This window comes from Podarcis bocagei (genome assembly GCF_964188305.1).
Source record: "Podarcis bocagei genome assembly, chromosome: 10".
NCBI lineage: Eukaryota > Metazoa > Chordata > Lepidosauria > Squamata > Lacertidae > Podarcis > Podarcis bocagei.
Window position 1 is genome coordinate 53,368,884 of NC_138135.1, and position 16,553 is coordinate 53,385,436.

General features: G+C 43.3%; 1 long non-coding RNA gene across 1 annotated transcript; it reads left to right on the forward strand.

Moving 5' to 3' along the window:
* Positions 1-4,802: 4,802 nt before the first annotated feature.
* On the forward strand, positions 4,803-14,197 carry LOC308596907. Its single transcript, XR_014012730.1, has 3 exons — positions 4,803-5,027; positions 7,335-7,484; positions 13,397-14,197. It is a non-coding gene; the product is annotated as an uncharacterized lncRNA (long non-coding RNA).
* Positions 14,198-16,553: the final 2,356 nt, after the last annotated feature.

Genomic DNA, 16,553 nt, shown 5'->3' on the forward strand with positions numbered 1-16,553 from the left:
AAAACGTTATAGTTCAAAAATTAGAACAAATATCCCCACTAGAAGGTAAGAGAATAAAGGAATAGTTTTTTAAGCAACATATATATATGTTTAAAAAGAACCTGAACTCAACAAGGGGTGGAGGGAAATGACAATTGTGGGTGAGGGAGACGTAAGTCCAATGATTAAAGAATAAGCATCTAATCATGTCTTTCGCTAACTCTGTCCTCTTAGAGTAGTTCCATGAGGCAAGACAGAAGTGTACTTCTGCAATTAGGGGCACCGACTTGCCCTCCACATTGAGGGGGGTCCAGCATCACATGGCATGTCCTGCCCCCGCCTGGGGTGCCAGCGCTCTCACATCAGTGGCGGGAGATGGACAGCATGGAGGGTGAACTTTGCCATCCATGCGTTCTGCCCCCGCCTGGTACACGAGTGCTTGCCTGGCAGTGGCAGGGGATGGGGAGTGCAAAGGGTGATCTTCACCCTCCACACGACCTGCTCCTGCCCAGCACAACAGCACCCACTCAGTGGCGGTGGGGGATGGTGGCCCCCTCAATATTGGGGGGGATCTCAGCCACCTGCCCACAAATATTGAGGGGGCCAAAGCCCCTTGACGCCCCTGCTTGCAATAAAATGTTGCAGCATGGAGAGTTCTCCATTTCCCAGACATTCTGTTCCTACACACACACACACACAGAGAGAGAGAGAGAGAGAGAGAGAGAGACCAATTTTCCATTTCTCCCTAACACTCAGTCAGCATTTTGTGCCCATTGAGCATGTTCAGTCCTCACTAGGTTGTTTCTGAGGCCTCCCTCTGAGCTGCTTCCTCCTCCTCCTCCTCCTCTTCTTCTTCTTCTTCTTCTTCTTCTTCTTCTTCTTCTTCTTCTTCTTCTTCTTCCATAATAAGTTAAAATAAACAACCGATGTTTAAAAGAAGCTGTGCCTTTACTGCCTCGTTTAGAAGCCTGTAATATCTTCTAAATTTAGTATAATTATAAATTAGTTAGCTGTTTCCAGAACAAACTTCATCTCCTGATACATCTTCCTTTAATAATGCCCAGCAAAGAAAGCTCCCTCCCTCATATGTTTTATCTGTGGTCAAGGACAGTCATTAACTCTTTCATTTGTACAGTTGTAAAATTCTTAGAATGTATTTTGTATAGCCAACCGCTTAGTAATATCTGTACTTCATTGTATTTGATTCCTTTGCTATGGCTTGTGGCTGATTTGCGTGTTCAGACCCAGAAACCTCCCCCCTAAATAAATTCACACATGACTCAAATTTTGGTTTTGGTTTTTGGCAGAATTTAAGCCACAACTTAACTGATTACAGAAAGTGACTGGTTGCATAGGCTCTGGTTCGACTAGCTCCCTGCACCGTTGCAGGTAGCGCTGACCCAGGGCACCAGCATAGGTCAGCCAAAGGTGAACACCTGGATAAGCGGAAAGCCAGGAACAGGCTAACTCCACCACCCAAATGTCCCCCTGGACTCAGGAACGGGCACAACCCCCACTCAGGGGTTCACCAAACCATCGAGTCCCTGGATTCCTTTAACGGAATACCCTTCACATAGGGATGGTGAGAGCATTCTCCCATTCCTATCACCTGAACCAGAGCCTATCTGCAACCTTACAAGTTGTGACGATTTGCTACGTGGCAGGTGAAACCCAAATGGCAACAGCCAATCAGCCAAGCGGGGAAAATTCCTGCCATGCTCCTGTCCCAACGACAAATGACACAAGATGGCATAGCAAGGTCAAGCACAAGCCCTAAAAGTAGAGAGAAGTGGGTGGGTGTTCCGAATGCATGTGCTGAAAGAGGAAGCTCTGGGTCACAGGCATGGGCATAAATAGGTCCCTCGAACCATTTGGACTGCACCCCATTGGCCAGATTGCACCCAGCTTCGAGGGACCTACCAATCAGGTGTTGTGGCTGACCAATAGTACCCACCCACAACACAGGGTGTCGGTTGTCCAGGTCTCACTGCAAGGGAGGACCCAATTTGTTTTACCAACTTTGTTCTGTAAAATAAATCTTTTCTTATTTGTTCAACTTCTACCTGAGTCTCCAAGGATCTAAGTTTACCCCTCCACACACAAAAACCAACATGATAACCCATGGTGGTTATATAGAGTATAAACATGGGTGGGATCCACCACAATTGATAGCTAGAGTGGTGGGATCCACTACACAAGGATAAAATGTGACCCTGTTTTGGCATTGCTAATAGAGTAAAAAAAGCTAATGCTGTATATACGGTGGAATTTGACAAATGTTTAAATATGGAAAGATGGGGCCCCAGACCCATCAATATAATAAAGGGGCAGCTATTCTGTCAAAATACAGCCAAAATGGAAAATTAAGTTTCCTGAAAGAGGAAAGAGCATCTGTCTTTTTCAGTCATAATGACTCATAGATCATGTTTTCCGCAGCACAATCAGTCCAAACTGAATTTGCAGTTGGTGTTCATCAACCCACATAGCTTCATTTCTTTAGGTGGATTCAGAAAGCTGCTTTTCTCTGAGCAAAAAGAGATTTTTAAGTAAAATAAAATAAAAATGCTCTCCTGGACTTATGTTATGATCCTAAGAGCATTCTGAAGATTGGGGGTTAACATATCTGATAGAATCAGTGTGCCTAAGCTTGTGCACATGGTGAAATGGCTATACAACACCTCCAACATATTTATGCCCAGCTCTTAGTTTTTCAATGACTTTTTACAGACCTTGGAAGTCTTTGCAGCAGCACAAGGCACTGTCATATAACTGACCTGTAAACAAGTCAGAACAATTCTTGTCAAAGTCTGGATATAAGCTTTGTGCAAGCAAATATGGATGAATGCTCAATTAAGAGGTCGTGCGAAGGAGCCCTGAGACAGACCATTTAGCCCAACTGAAGCAACCCGTGTGCATAAAAAAGCGAGTTACACAAATGCTCCAATAATAATAATAATAATAATAATAATAATAATAATAATAATAATAATAATAATATACAATATGTATACTCCGCCCATCTGGCTGGGTTTCCCTAGCCACTCTGGGCAGCTTACAACATATATTTAAACATAAAAGAGAGTTTAACATCAAGAGAGTTTAAATCTCTTCATATTTATGCGGTGGGAACCACTATGGCACAGACATTTCCTGGTGCCATCTTAGAAGACCCCTGCTACAGTTCTTTTGATCACCAGTGTTGCTTTCCTCAGAAGTTGTGGAGATGTTGGCATGAGGAGAAGCTGTCTCATGGGTCCTCTCACACATGACCTCGGGGCATCTCACATTATCTTTGCAACATGGGAAGGTGCCATGCTGAAACATTTCCAATGCTGCAGTGTGTCTGAGAAAGGGACAAGGCAGTCGATACACAACAGAGTCCCGTTATGAATAAAAAGGTAGAGTGTAATGGGAGGGGAAAGGTCTATTAAAAACAACCACGACGGCTTATAAATAACAAACTCTCTGATTGTAAGTGCCCAGTAACAATATGACTCAAGAGATCACCTCTTGTGGTTTCTGTGACTTCTTTGTTGCCAACAAATGAGCATTCCTGGAACACAGATGAGTGTTCTGAGAATTCCCTGTCTGTCCAGAGTCCTCTATTTTATCTCTGCTTTTTATCAGTCATTTACAAAAGGCTCTCCAGCTGCAGGCAAGCAAAGAGATGAAAGGCTTCAACAACATGGAAGCACAAGCTGATCTGCCCTTTGTAGTTAACCCGAGTTTATCTGAAGCTCATTGTCAAAATAGTTAAATGATACAACGTGTATGATGCAACCATACATACAAGAACACCTTGTGAATCACCATAGAACCCATACAACTGGTGAAACTGGGGCAAAAGACTGGTGGATTCATTATTTCCCCATGAATTCAATGGGAAGGATCCTAATCCCAAACATGTTTACATAAATGTTAATCTCATCCATTTCAGTGGCCACATCCCTGCTACATTCTGCATAGTTTAACTCCAGCGACCCAACTCATGATGACCATTCCTAAATAAGTATTACTTATTTATCTGTTTTCATATTCAGCCCATCCTGTCTGAAGACCAAGTGAGGAGGATTTCTGCTTCCAAATGAATCGATATCAAATACAAGATTGGCATGGTTTTTAAACAGGGAAATATCAGTATGAAAGGAAATTCATTCACCTCCCCCCCCCCTTGCTAGCTTTATTACCACCCTTCCCCCTCTGTCCCAAATGCTATGAAACAATACATGCAACTATGGAAATATTTTCACTGGAAACTCAGTCATAAAATTCATGCTTGTACGATGGCCAAATTAGATGTCACAGAGCAGGTGTATTCAACAATCTCCCATCAAAAAAAGAAGGAAACAAAAACAGGTGCTATGAGCTTCGGTGGAGGAATGGAAACAGTTGCATTATCCTTCCTTTGCCAACCATTTCCCCACTCAAAAACACTCCTTCCAATTGTTTTTCCACTCACAGAATCATGGAATATGGAATCTTTACCCCACTGGATGGAAAAACAGGTGGGTGGATGCGATGAGGGGGGATTAGAATAGAAAAATGGCACAGTCAAAAGATGGCCATCAAAAGCTTGTTGTGCAAAGGTCTGCTCAATGCTGTACTTGCAGGGCTTTTTTTTTCCAGTTGAAGCTCACCAGAACTCAGTTCTGGCACCTTTCGGGTGGGCACCATTGCCATTCTAAGAGAATGAGGAAAGTGTTCATGGTGAGTTATTTTTGTAGAAAAAGAGCACTGTGAATTTGTATGTCTTTATGTGGTGTGTGTGTGTGTGTGTGTGTGTGTATTTTCCCTTGTCTGCAGTTCCTTACATCATTCGGCCAGAAGTTGAAGAAGGAGACTGCTTTCTGGAGACTACCCTGTGAGGAGCTATGCAAAAACCTTGAGTCCATTTGGGACCTGGATTGAGTCACCCCTGGATCACTCTGTGTCCCATCAGGGTTTCTCCAAAGTGCCAGATCAGGGCCAAACTCAGATTGGTTTGGGGCCCTCATTTATACATCTTTCTCACCTGAATATCCTCTTCAGGAAGTTCTGCTTTCCTAAATGTGATGGTGATTATCCTCATCATTATAACTATATTAATCACCTTGTAGACAACCATTTCCTGGCAAGGTACAATAAAGACAATTTTAAAATAGCTGTCAACTTTTCCCTTTTCTTGCGAGGAATCCTATTCGGAATAAGGGAATTTCCCTTTAAAAAGGGGAAACGTTGACAGCTATGTTAGAAACACGAAACAGCAAATACATTTAAAACAAAACTAAAGCCGCACAAAATTGCCATGAGTGTCTAAGGCCCATTTAGCCAGCTGGAAAAGCCTGTCAGAACAAAAAAAGAAATCTTCAATTGTTTCCGGAAAGTGCAGACACCAGGCGCCTGTTGTATCTAGACAAAAGTTAATTTTACTTTATATTCCAACCACTGATACAATCGTATTCTAAAATGGGGTAGGGAATCTGTGGCCCTCCAGATGTTGCAAGATGCCAACTCCCATCAGTAAGAACTGCAGTTCAGATGTCTGGCAACCCTGAAGGAAAAAGATATGCTTGAATATTGTGGTTTCGTTAAGTACAAAAAAAAAAATGTAATCACTCGTATTGTCCAGGAAATCAACAGAATTCTCTAATGCGGTCCTTTTTGGCTTTCACATATTTAACTGTAAGGAATACTCTAACAAATGAATGTATTATATGACTCAGATTTGATGACTAAACCGTACAAACTCTTGACTGCGTACTCTCAATCCCAAATTCAGTTTTGCCTGGGAAAGAAAAGCTGTCAAATTTCATATGCATGCTAATGAGACAAGGCTGGGTGACGTGGTGTCATCTGTCTTTAGCAAGTCATGCTCTTTATAGAAGCAATTGGGTCACAGAAAGGGTGATGGGTTGGTTATGCATTACTTCATTGCCTTCTGCTGAAACAGGGAGCAAGAGGAGAATATAAAACATATTCTCTACTTGGTTTGGCATAGCTCGGGTTGTGTTGGCCACAACATTTAAGGAATAAGCTGCTTATTGATTATTATTTTTTGTACAGCTTTTTCCAGCACAATAGCACGAGAGTGTGACCACCTGGGGTGGTCACATTCTCTAGTAGAGACATTTTGGGGAAAGGTCTTCACAGAAACTAACAGTACGACTCAACAAACTATTGCTCATGTTCCAGTACCGTATGTTCCAGCGTATAAGACAACTTTTTAACCCAGGAAAATCACCCCAAAAGTCGGGGTCATCTTATATGCTGGGTATACACGGAGCCACCTGTTGGGAAGAAGGACGGGGAGCTGGTGAGCAGAGGCGCTCCTTCTGTCATCACTCCTCCTCCCTCCCCACAGAAGGGGACACAGCCTCCTGTGACGCAGCGTGAGGCCTGCCTCTTCCATACAGGGATAGCGCGTGTTCGTTGGCCGCCACTCCCTCTTCACCGCAGAAAGTCCTTCTGAGCACAGTGCTCACCCACCCACCCGCCTGCTGCTGCCATTGTGGGAGCCGGATCCGGCCTCCGTCCTGGTCGCGCGGGGCTTCGCTCAGCCATGAAGAGCCTGCCTCGGCAAGGTGGTGTGCGGCTTCGGCTGGAGCTCCAAGGAGCAGGGCATCCCCACGGGTGAGGGCAGCAGAGGCCGATGCGGCCACTCTTGGCCTTTTTCCAGAGGGAGAGAGGGAGGTGGGCCGGGCCTCCCTCCCTCCGGGTGGTGGGTTTGGGTTTCGTTCCACCCACCAAACGCCTTGCCTCGGGTTCTTTGAAGGTGAGCAGACCTGTGGGAAACCTACAAACAGGCCCAGATTGTAACATACAGTTCTCAGAGGCACACTGTCTCTGAGAATGAGCTATGTGCTTTTATTGGATACCGAGTTGCTGATGAAAATGGCAAACCGTCAGGTATGGAAGGCAAACGTCACAAAACTGTATTGTTTTTAGACTTTGCACCTTGAAGGAACCTTTTCCATCTCATTTGTTTACTGAGGACCTCCCGCATTATTATGGTGGACTCCCCACGACATGTTTTGCAGCTAGAAAGGACTATTGATCCCCACTCTAAAATATACCACCCAATGCTCCCCTGTTCATTGACTGTAAAAAGGTAAATGACCATTGTTGTGGACCAACTGTCTTTCATGGAAATGTCTCCAGCATTATTTGGGACACATATCCCCTAATAAGCAGCTGAGGAATTTCAGTGTTTCTTTGGAAGATAATTTGAAAAGCATACTAGATTAAAAAGAAAGGATGGATACAAAACTCAGAACATGAACTGTCTAGGTACTTGTCAGTTTCCTTTCCTAAGCATCTTATATCCTCACTAAATCAAATACACACCAATCAATATTTTTTTCCCATTTCTATGGCAGGGATAGTCAACCAGGTGCCCTCCGGATATTGCTAGACTCCAACCCCCAGCCTGGACTATGGTCATGAGAAATCCCAGTGGATCGTGCAACACATGCTGCACTTACGATCACATCCTCCGCATGGCATGAATCCATCTGGTATGCTTCCAGGTAACAGTCACCAACCAGCACACGACTCTATTCCCTTCCAAATGAACTGCTTATAAGGTATTCCAGCTCAATCCCCACTGAAATGAGTCAAAGCTATACAGCAGCACAGTTTGGTGAACTGCACTTTCGGTGAACTGCTGCACAGCCTCAAGAAAAAAGGGATTTGTTCTCTTCGATGCATAGGATAAGCCAACCACGAGCACAGTTGGTACTTATTTCTTGCAAACGTGTCATAATCTTCTGTTTGAAGGTACAGTAAGTCATCAATCATTCGTAATCAGGTGAAAATGTGCTTTGCAGAGTAATTACCATGGGGTGGCCAGCTTTAAACTAAAATCAAAGATCCTGTTACTGAATACACTAAATATGAGATTAATTGTGCTGAAGGGACAGATGGAAATAATTGCATGGGGGCTGGGTGGGGAAAGCCTGGAGTGAAATCACAATACTGCTTTTTGTTTCAAAGGGCAGGATTTGTTTAATCCTGATTGCGCACACAAAGGATAAACCCCCTAACCTGCAATTAATCATGCTGCCTAACACCTTTCCCTTTATTTCATTCATCGAAATAATGGGGAAATAGTCATCCGGATCAATAATCCTATAACAGGATGACAGTTAATGTAGCTAAAATGAGACCCAGCCAGCTTGATTAAGTATGACATACAGTCCATTGGCATGAGTTTCTGGAGAGGGGAGGTTGATGTGGCCACTTGGCCAGAAGCCCACAATCTCATCATTCACAGGGGACTTCCAAATGGAAAATAATAAGAGCTCTCAACCTGTCCGGCAAATGAGGCACATAAGCATGTGCTTCAGTTTAAGGCTAATTGTGTATAGTGGGCTAAATGCCGAAAGGTATAATTGATATGCAGATGCCTAAAGCCAAGCTCTGATGCCAACTGCTACAGTCCGAAAGCCCACTTACTCCCCAATCTCGCTGTTCATTTCCATTTCAATCTGGTTCCAGGATCATGGTCTACATGAAACATTTGCCTTTGGAAGAGCTTCCCAAATTGACTTCAGGTGTTTCACTCAGTATTGAACCCAGATGCTTAACACATGCTTATGCAGTTGACTGGATGGCCTAGGGAACACTTAACCCCTTGTAGGACTGAACTTACAGTGATACAATCATAGCTTTTTAAAGCCAAAAGGACAGGAGGAATGTAAATGACCTCACGTGTTCGTGTTTGCACAGCCTTCAACATTCCATCCATATGTTTTGTTGGAAGTGGGCTCCCTTCCTTAAGAGATCTTGTATCACCCCATCCCAATGTCCATCAGGTACAGAGGATATATTATTTTGATAGGTGGACTGCTTGTTGTGTTGAATCCTGTGAGAATGACTTTAACATTCTTATACCTCTTATCTGATTTTACTTATTTAATTCAACGGGGGGGGGGGTTGCTCCAAGGCTTCTGAATAATCATGAGCATGGGAAATCACTTGTTTCCATGTGGTGATGGCAGTACTGAATCAGTAGCTCATGTACTGCTAGATTGTACTCTTTATAAAGATTTGAGGTGTGCGGCTATTACCCCTCTACTACTATCCATACCAGGTCACTCAAGCATTGCTACGGTGTCTTTTCTTCTGGCAGATCAAGATAACCAGGGGACAGCAAAAACTGTAAAAGATTTAGCAGGGGCAAGTAGAATAAGATCTATTATTTGATTAACTTTCGAACATTCCTCTGCTTTTTTCTTTTAAAACAAAAGAAAGTTTATTGGCTCACACGTTTTATCTGTAGCTAAAGAGTCATGTACCAATTGTCTCATTTTTACTGATGTAAACCTCCAGAATGTATTTTGTACAGCTAACTATTTAGCTCTAACCCCAGTATATTTTATCTTATTGCTATGGCTGGTGGCTAAGGCAAATAGTTTCTATCTATCAGTCTATCTTCTGAACAACCATGAGCAAAGTGATCTGTGCCAACACAGCATCAAATCAAATTCAAACCTTCAGAAGACTCCCAAACTGGAACATCTCACACAGGCACCATTGCTTAGCTCTGGCCAATACAAGAAGCTCAGAGGAAACCAGAAGGAAAACTAGTAGACCAGAATCCATCAGGTGGCACTCCTCTGACCCCTATACAGACTTCAAGTCAGGCTTTATTTCTGGTATGAACAATTAGGAGATTGATGGTCAGCTTCATTTCATTGTTGCCTTTGGGGGGGGGGGCAGAAGAGAAGAGAATGGCAACAAAACTGCAATTAGTTTGCTCTGCCTGTCATTGGCTCTGTCTCCACCTACTGCTAGGCCACATCCACCCCATTCATCTAAGCCCATGGCTTCCCCCAAAGTGTAGTTTGTTAAGGGTGTTGGGGACTGTTGCTCTGTGGTGTATGATGTAGGTGTCACCTTGGTCTCCCTGCCCTCCACCCTACCAATCCCATTGGGCACCAGCTGCCATGAGGAGTTTTGTATCACATTAGATTTGTGTATTGACATATTTCACTCTAATGCTCTGATACCAAACATATCTTCTCTGAAATAAGGTCTATTGGTTTTGAGTTAAACTTCAAGTAAGCATGCTGCGGATTGCGGCGTCATTTTAATTTTTAGCTTATGGTTTTGTTATTGCTGTTATGTGAAAAGGGCCTCTTCTTCACATGAGTCCAGCAACGAGGGAGGGTGAATTATTTGTTGGGTGTGGGTGTTTATGGTGATGCCCCCACTTTGGCACTGTCTGTGGTTCCTGGATACAGATTGCCTCCAGTATAACCCTGCTACATTAGCTGAGTCATGCCAAGTACTCCAGCTAATACACCGTCTGTTGGTATACACTAAAAACTGCATTTTCCCAGTAGTGATGCATGGAAGTGAGAGCTGGACCATAAAGAAGGCTGATCGCCGAAGAATTGATGCTTTTGAATTATGGTGCTGGAGGAGACTCTTGAGAGTCCCATGGACTGCAAGAAGATCAAACCTATCCATTCTGAAGGAAATCAGCCCGGAGTGCTCAATGGAAGGACAGATCCTGAAGCTGAGACTCCAATACTTTGGCCACCTCATGAGAAGAGAAGACTCCCTGGAAAAGACCCTGATGTTGGGAAAGATGGAGGGCACAAGGAGAAGGGGACAACAGAGGATGAGATGGTTGGACAGTGTTCTCGAAGCTACCAGCATGAGTTTGACCAAACTGCGGGAGGCAGTGGAAGACAGAAGTGCCTGGCATGCTCTGGTCCATGTGGTCACGAAGAGTCGGACAAGACTAAATGACTAAACAACAACAAAAACTGCATGCATTTAGGACAAATGTCTAATAAACAAGCATGCATGACCTTTCCCCATTCCAAAATAAGAACTGCAAGATGAGCACCCTTCCAAGTACATAGGTGTTGTAAGCCATAAGCCATTCACATTTGTAAGTGCTTGGAACTACAAAGAGTTATATGAAGTGCTAAGTACACTTCATTGTTCATCGTGGGAGAATTCAAAATCTGGCCTCTTGTCTGATAAACTCGTGGTAATCATACTAACATAACACATTCTGAATGAAGTGTTAACATATTTTGTTGGCATCTCTCTCTTTTTTCAATAAATGTGCAGAATATATAGGGGAGGAAATACAATGAGGTCTGCGATCATGCACACTCGGGAGCAAACTCAATTAATCTGAGCGGGACTTAGTTCTGATGTATAGGATGGAAGTGATCAACAATTGTAGAAACTGTAGGAAGATCACAACAAGACACAGGAGGTTACGTTATATCTATAAAGTTGGCAATTACTAGTTCAATATATTAGAAGAAAGCCCTGGGAAAAGATATGTGCTCTGAACAAATGGGCTTGTGGCAAGATTTTTACATGGCAAAGTTCCTAGCATTTCACTAACAGTTCACTTTCATGCTTTATGTAATCCTTCATACAATGTAAGGGCCAATTCTGGAAATCTAATGGAATCTGGTGGAAGCTTAGCATTCATTTCCATGATAATTTTTCCCCAGGAAAAAAATGCAACCTCGTTAACTCAGAAAATAACGAGAGTTTTACATTGTCATTTCCCCATGGTTTTCACAATCATGCGACCACCATTTAAAATTTAGCATGGCATAGTAGTATGTCAATTGAAAAAGCCATAGTTCTATATTCCAGTGTAAGAGGAGTGCTAAAAATCAGGACATTTTAAGTAGTGAAACTAATGCAATGAACCGCTCATCTGAATGCAACCTTGGAGAATTGGATCTGAACATGATAGGCAGCTGAGTAAATTGCTAACTCACCTTGGCCAAGTCACGTTCTTGCAGTATTAGTTCCTTATCCAAAACATGGGGAGAATAATAAGCTCTCAATTAAGTTTTGAGGACAAGCAAACTCATATTGTACATTTCTGTCCCGTCCCCTCCTTTGTAGCACTGATACTATGGAACACCTTTCTAATGGAACTTCATCTCTTTCTATGGAACAGAAGGATTTATGTTGGAGGAAGCTCCTTTAGGGAGCCTTCGGATCCATCCAGTGCATAGTTTTCTCAGCAAATATAGAAGATCTAAGTGCATCATTTACCTTACATTTTGTTCTACCCAGTAACCTTTGTGGTTTAGACATGAGTTCTCCTTGGTGATTATAACACACTGCAAACCTTATATCTCAGGGAAAGAATGTGCGGCATGCTCAGTGCTGAAAAGAAGACAAAAACAGGCTTGCTTTCTCATGCGATAGAGTTCAGGTCTAGGCTACTTAGGAATCTTGAGGAATGAGTTGTGTTGTGATGTTGTGACAGTCTGGAGGAGGTGCTGAAGGGAAGGGCCGTGTCACACTGGTCTGCCTTCTGAAATTGTAGTGCGAGTCAGGTATCTGCAACAGAATGTTGCAATATAGACTTGCAATATAGACTCCTCCAATTCAGGGTTCCAGCTGGCCAGCCAGCCACCCATGCTGTTTTCCATGATGCTCCATTTATCTCTCTCTCTCTCTCTCTCTCTCTCTCTCTCTCTCTCTCTCTCTCTCACACACACACACACACACACACACACACCATTTTCATTTCAACCTTCTTTCAGCAATTAATCAGCTCCCTCTGCAGTGAAGTTCCCACAGTTACTGAAGACTTCTTTTAAAACTCCAGCAGACTTTAAGATTGAATCCTGATTTTATTAACTCACTTTTGGTGGTGAAGGAGGAAGTAGTTGGCAACCAGAGCAACTGTGAGACAGTGTGTAGAGCAGTGGTGGAGAACCTCTAGCCTGCAGGCAAAATTTGGACCAGCCTGCTTCCTAAGTTCTCCCGCAAGGCCCAACACAATGCCCACCTGGCCCTCACCAGGTGTGTTATGTGACATCAGGTGTGGAGCAGTTAGAGATGTAGCTACATCAGCTGTGCAATGAGTTCCCATGGGGAGTCTGATCCATTAGTCAATCCCTGTAGATAGTGGGCTTCAAGGAGGCCAATCTGTGGTGCTTCAGAGCACTGTACAGCCCTCCTTGCCAGCCTCATGTGATGCTTTGATCACCGATGACGTTGTGACGTCATGTGATTGACAGGTGAGTCCAACTGCTTGTTAAATTTGGCCTGTGAGGAGTAGGGAAGATAAGGATTTGGCCCACTAGCCTGATCAGGTTCCCTATATCTGATGTAGACTAATGTGTAAATATGGAAGGGCTGGAATGCTAAGACATGCTGAAGCCAGGTTCACAGTTAAAAGAGCTTGCTTTGTGGGTCCTCTTTTAATAATATTAAACACCTGATTATCTTTCTCATCAAAACCACTAGTTCCTGTACAATGCATGTGACCTAGATGCATTCACCTGGCAATAAGTTCAATTCATTTTGTCTCACCTCCAACTTATTGCAAGTAAATACGCATAGGATCACCCTGTGAATTTGATGAGATCGTAGATATTGTTAATCACAGACTATACCAAAATGCCTTTAATTAATATTACTTTTTTATATACAGCTACCTACAGGAGCTTGAGAGAGTTCCGGTACGCAGAATGACAAGACAAAGTGTTACGAGAAGAATTGCAAGTGCAGAAAAACTTTCTTTTGTCCCTAATCTCTTGACTGTTTATTGAAGATACATTGTGAAAAGAAATTCTCAAATATAATTTGTATTTATTGATTCAAAACCCATTGGATCCTCACAAGTGTGTTTAAACATTCATAACTCAGTGTAATCCATCTCCACATAACTGCTTTGAGGCTCTCCCTTTTCATGCCAGAAATTAGAAGGACAACTTCTATGGACTCTGATCAGACAAATACTGACAATGCCTTATTATTGTAAAATGAGAATGCTCTTGTGAATCCACCATGCAGCTGTCTTTCGCATTAAACTGAAGCATAGACTGCCAGTGTGCCTTTGGTCACCAGAGAGAAGTTGGTGGTGTTGCTTTCATTCATAGATTTTTCCTCAGGACAATGAAATAGCCCAAAACTCTTGCTGGGCTCCTCCGGAAAACCTCTTTATTTAGTGTTCATCCTGATTTGCTTACACCATGCAAGGAAAATATTTGAGCAAAACCGATACCATTCTGCTGCAAAGTGGATATTATTTGACAAGAATCTCTGCTACATGATGGTCTCCAGCTTCTGCCTTGGGTTCCTAACTAGAGTCCAGAGCTGTGTGTGTGCTGCAACTTGTGGCTCTGGCTCTTGTGGCACAGAACTGGTAGCTCTGGTCCTACCTTCAGAGAGCCTCTGCAAGTCAGTGTAGGCAGTACTGAGCTAAATGACCCATTGGTCTGACTCAGTATAAGGCAGCTTCCTATGTTTCTATTGTTACAAAAGTTGGGTGCCTCCCCCCCTCTCTGCCAAGCGGTGGCAAAAGCCCATGGGGTTCCAGGCACTCACCCAGGGTCTGTGTTCCTTTGGAGAATTGAGGCATGACTGAGACTGTTGCAACTTTAATAAATATGGTTTAATCACCTATTTGCACCTTTAGTCTGCATGGAGAGAGTCCAGATCTTAGAGCACAGTCATTTCAATAGAAGCTTGTCCCCCACAAGCAGGGCAACCCATGGAGTCCAAGGCATCTCTCCTACCCAGCCTTCAGCCAGCCTGCCCAAGATGGAACCTGTTTCTTCTTCCCCTTTTTCTTCCCAGCAGCTCTTGCTCAAGACTCCCCTTTCCTGTCATCTCAAAACCAGTCACCCTGGGAACCTCCCAAAAAACCCCATCTCTGTTCACACCTCCAGTGGTGGGAAAGATAGTTCTCTTGCCTTGCCAATGGCCCCCAGTATTGCTTTTTAATGGCCCGAGCTTGGCTAGGTTGTTTTGTATAGGCTAGCCTAGGAATTCCCCCACAGCTTGTATTTCTCCCTTCACATCCCAAATAATCAAAATCTTACCATTTATTCTTTTTTTTTAGGTTTAAGGGCCGCCGCCCCCCCCAAAAAAATTCTACATGGAAAGTCACTGGCCAAAGACATTTCTGTCTCATCGGAAGGAATACCAGTGATATATCCATAACACCCCACTAGAACTAAACAAAAATTAATGAAGTCTTGAGCATGGAGGGTTTCTGGTTTGCATTGTTTCCTGATTTCTCGTTGTCTGTTTGCTTTATCTGTGGAAAGTGGGGCCACAGCTGATAAAGTAGCAGTTCATAGTACTCCAAAGAACCAAGCACATTGTCTATCTGCCAGTCCTTTGCACTAGTATCTTATGCTCAAGTTGACACTAATGGCTTTCCTAGACCAGAGCCATATGAAGTCTTAGAGGCCTTGCCAGTTTTCTTTTATATCATGTTTCTGTAGCATTGCTATAGCAGCGCTCCTATAGAGCACTAATGTGATGCAGATATATAGTAGGCTTTTAGCAAAAAGAGATATGAGAGTAGAAATGGAGTCGGGTCTTCAAAGATGTCTGTTCTCTGTCCAAATGTACTCAGTTCCCAGAATAATTCAGCGTGTGTTAGCTTTATGGCCAAAAAATGTCTTGTCTAGAGATGCGCGAGGAATTGGATTTCTGTCAGCTGACATGTTCCACACCTCCTAAACTAATGTGCAAATAAAAAGGTAATTATATTTCAGATTTTGAACTTCTCTGGGTTTGGCAGTGCTGTTCTCGACTCAGGAAACTTACCCAAACCTTTAAAAGTGCCTATTTCAGAGTAAAATGCATTTAGAAATTCTTGCATTGAGCTAGAATACCATTTAAAAACATATTTAAATATGAAATTTCATGTGGAATTTAAAATATTGCCTAAACAGGACAGACCCAGCTTACGAATGAACAGATGTGAAACCAATGTGGACTAGGAGTAGAATAACCCCTAGCCTAGATGAACAAAGACAGAGGGAGTGCCATATTCCAATAACCATATTTTTAAGAAGCCACTGTTTGCCTTGAAGTGCATGGGAAATGCAGTTACCTTTCTCTCTTGGAGGTTTGTGCAGAAAAACCATCCTAATTCATCCATGTAGCAAACACACTACATTTCTGGGCTGGGGAGAGTTGAATATTGGAATTCTAACACTAACAAACCAAGCCCCCATCCGTACTATACATTCACCCCAAGAATCCTGAGAACTGTAGTTTGCTAAGAGTGCTGTGAGTCTATACTGAGATTCCTGCATCACAGGGGGGGGGGTGGACTGCAGCTCGGGGGGGGGGGGAGGGATAGAGGTCTCTCAGCAACTTTCAGTACCCTTAACAAATCACAGTTCCCAGGATTCTTTGGGGGCAGAGCTTTAAATGCACAGTGCCGATTACGCTCTGCTCCCTCCCCTCACAGTAACGTCCAGTCATTTGAAGATGTTCTCCTTGCTCTTCTTCTTTGTACTCTTTTGTGGCGTTCGTACGGAGCCCCCGGTCGTCTCACGGACTATTGACCCATACACCACTAATCCACTGCCACCAACCAGGTTCTCCCCCGTAAATCACTTAGTCTCAGTCCGGATCTCAAGTTAAGAATGAAGAGTGTAGTTTATTGCAAACACAAATACAGTGGTGCCTCGGGTTAAGTACTTAATTCGTTCCGGAGGTCCGTTCTTAACCTGAAACTGTTCTTAACATGAGGTACCACTTTAGCTAATGGGGCCTCCTGCTGCTGCCATGCCGCCGGAGCACGATTTCTGTACTCATCTGAAGCAAAGTTGTTAACCCGAGGT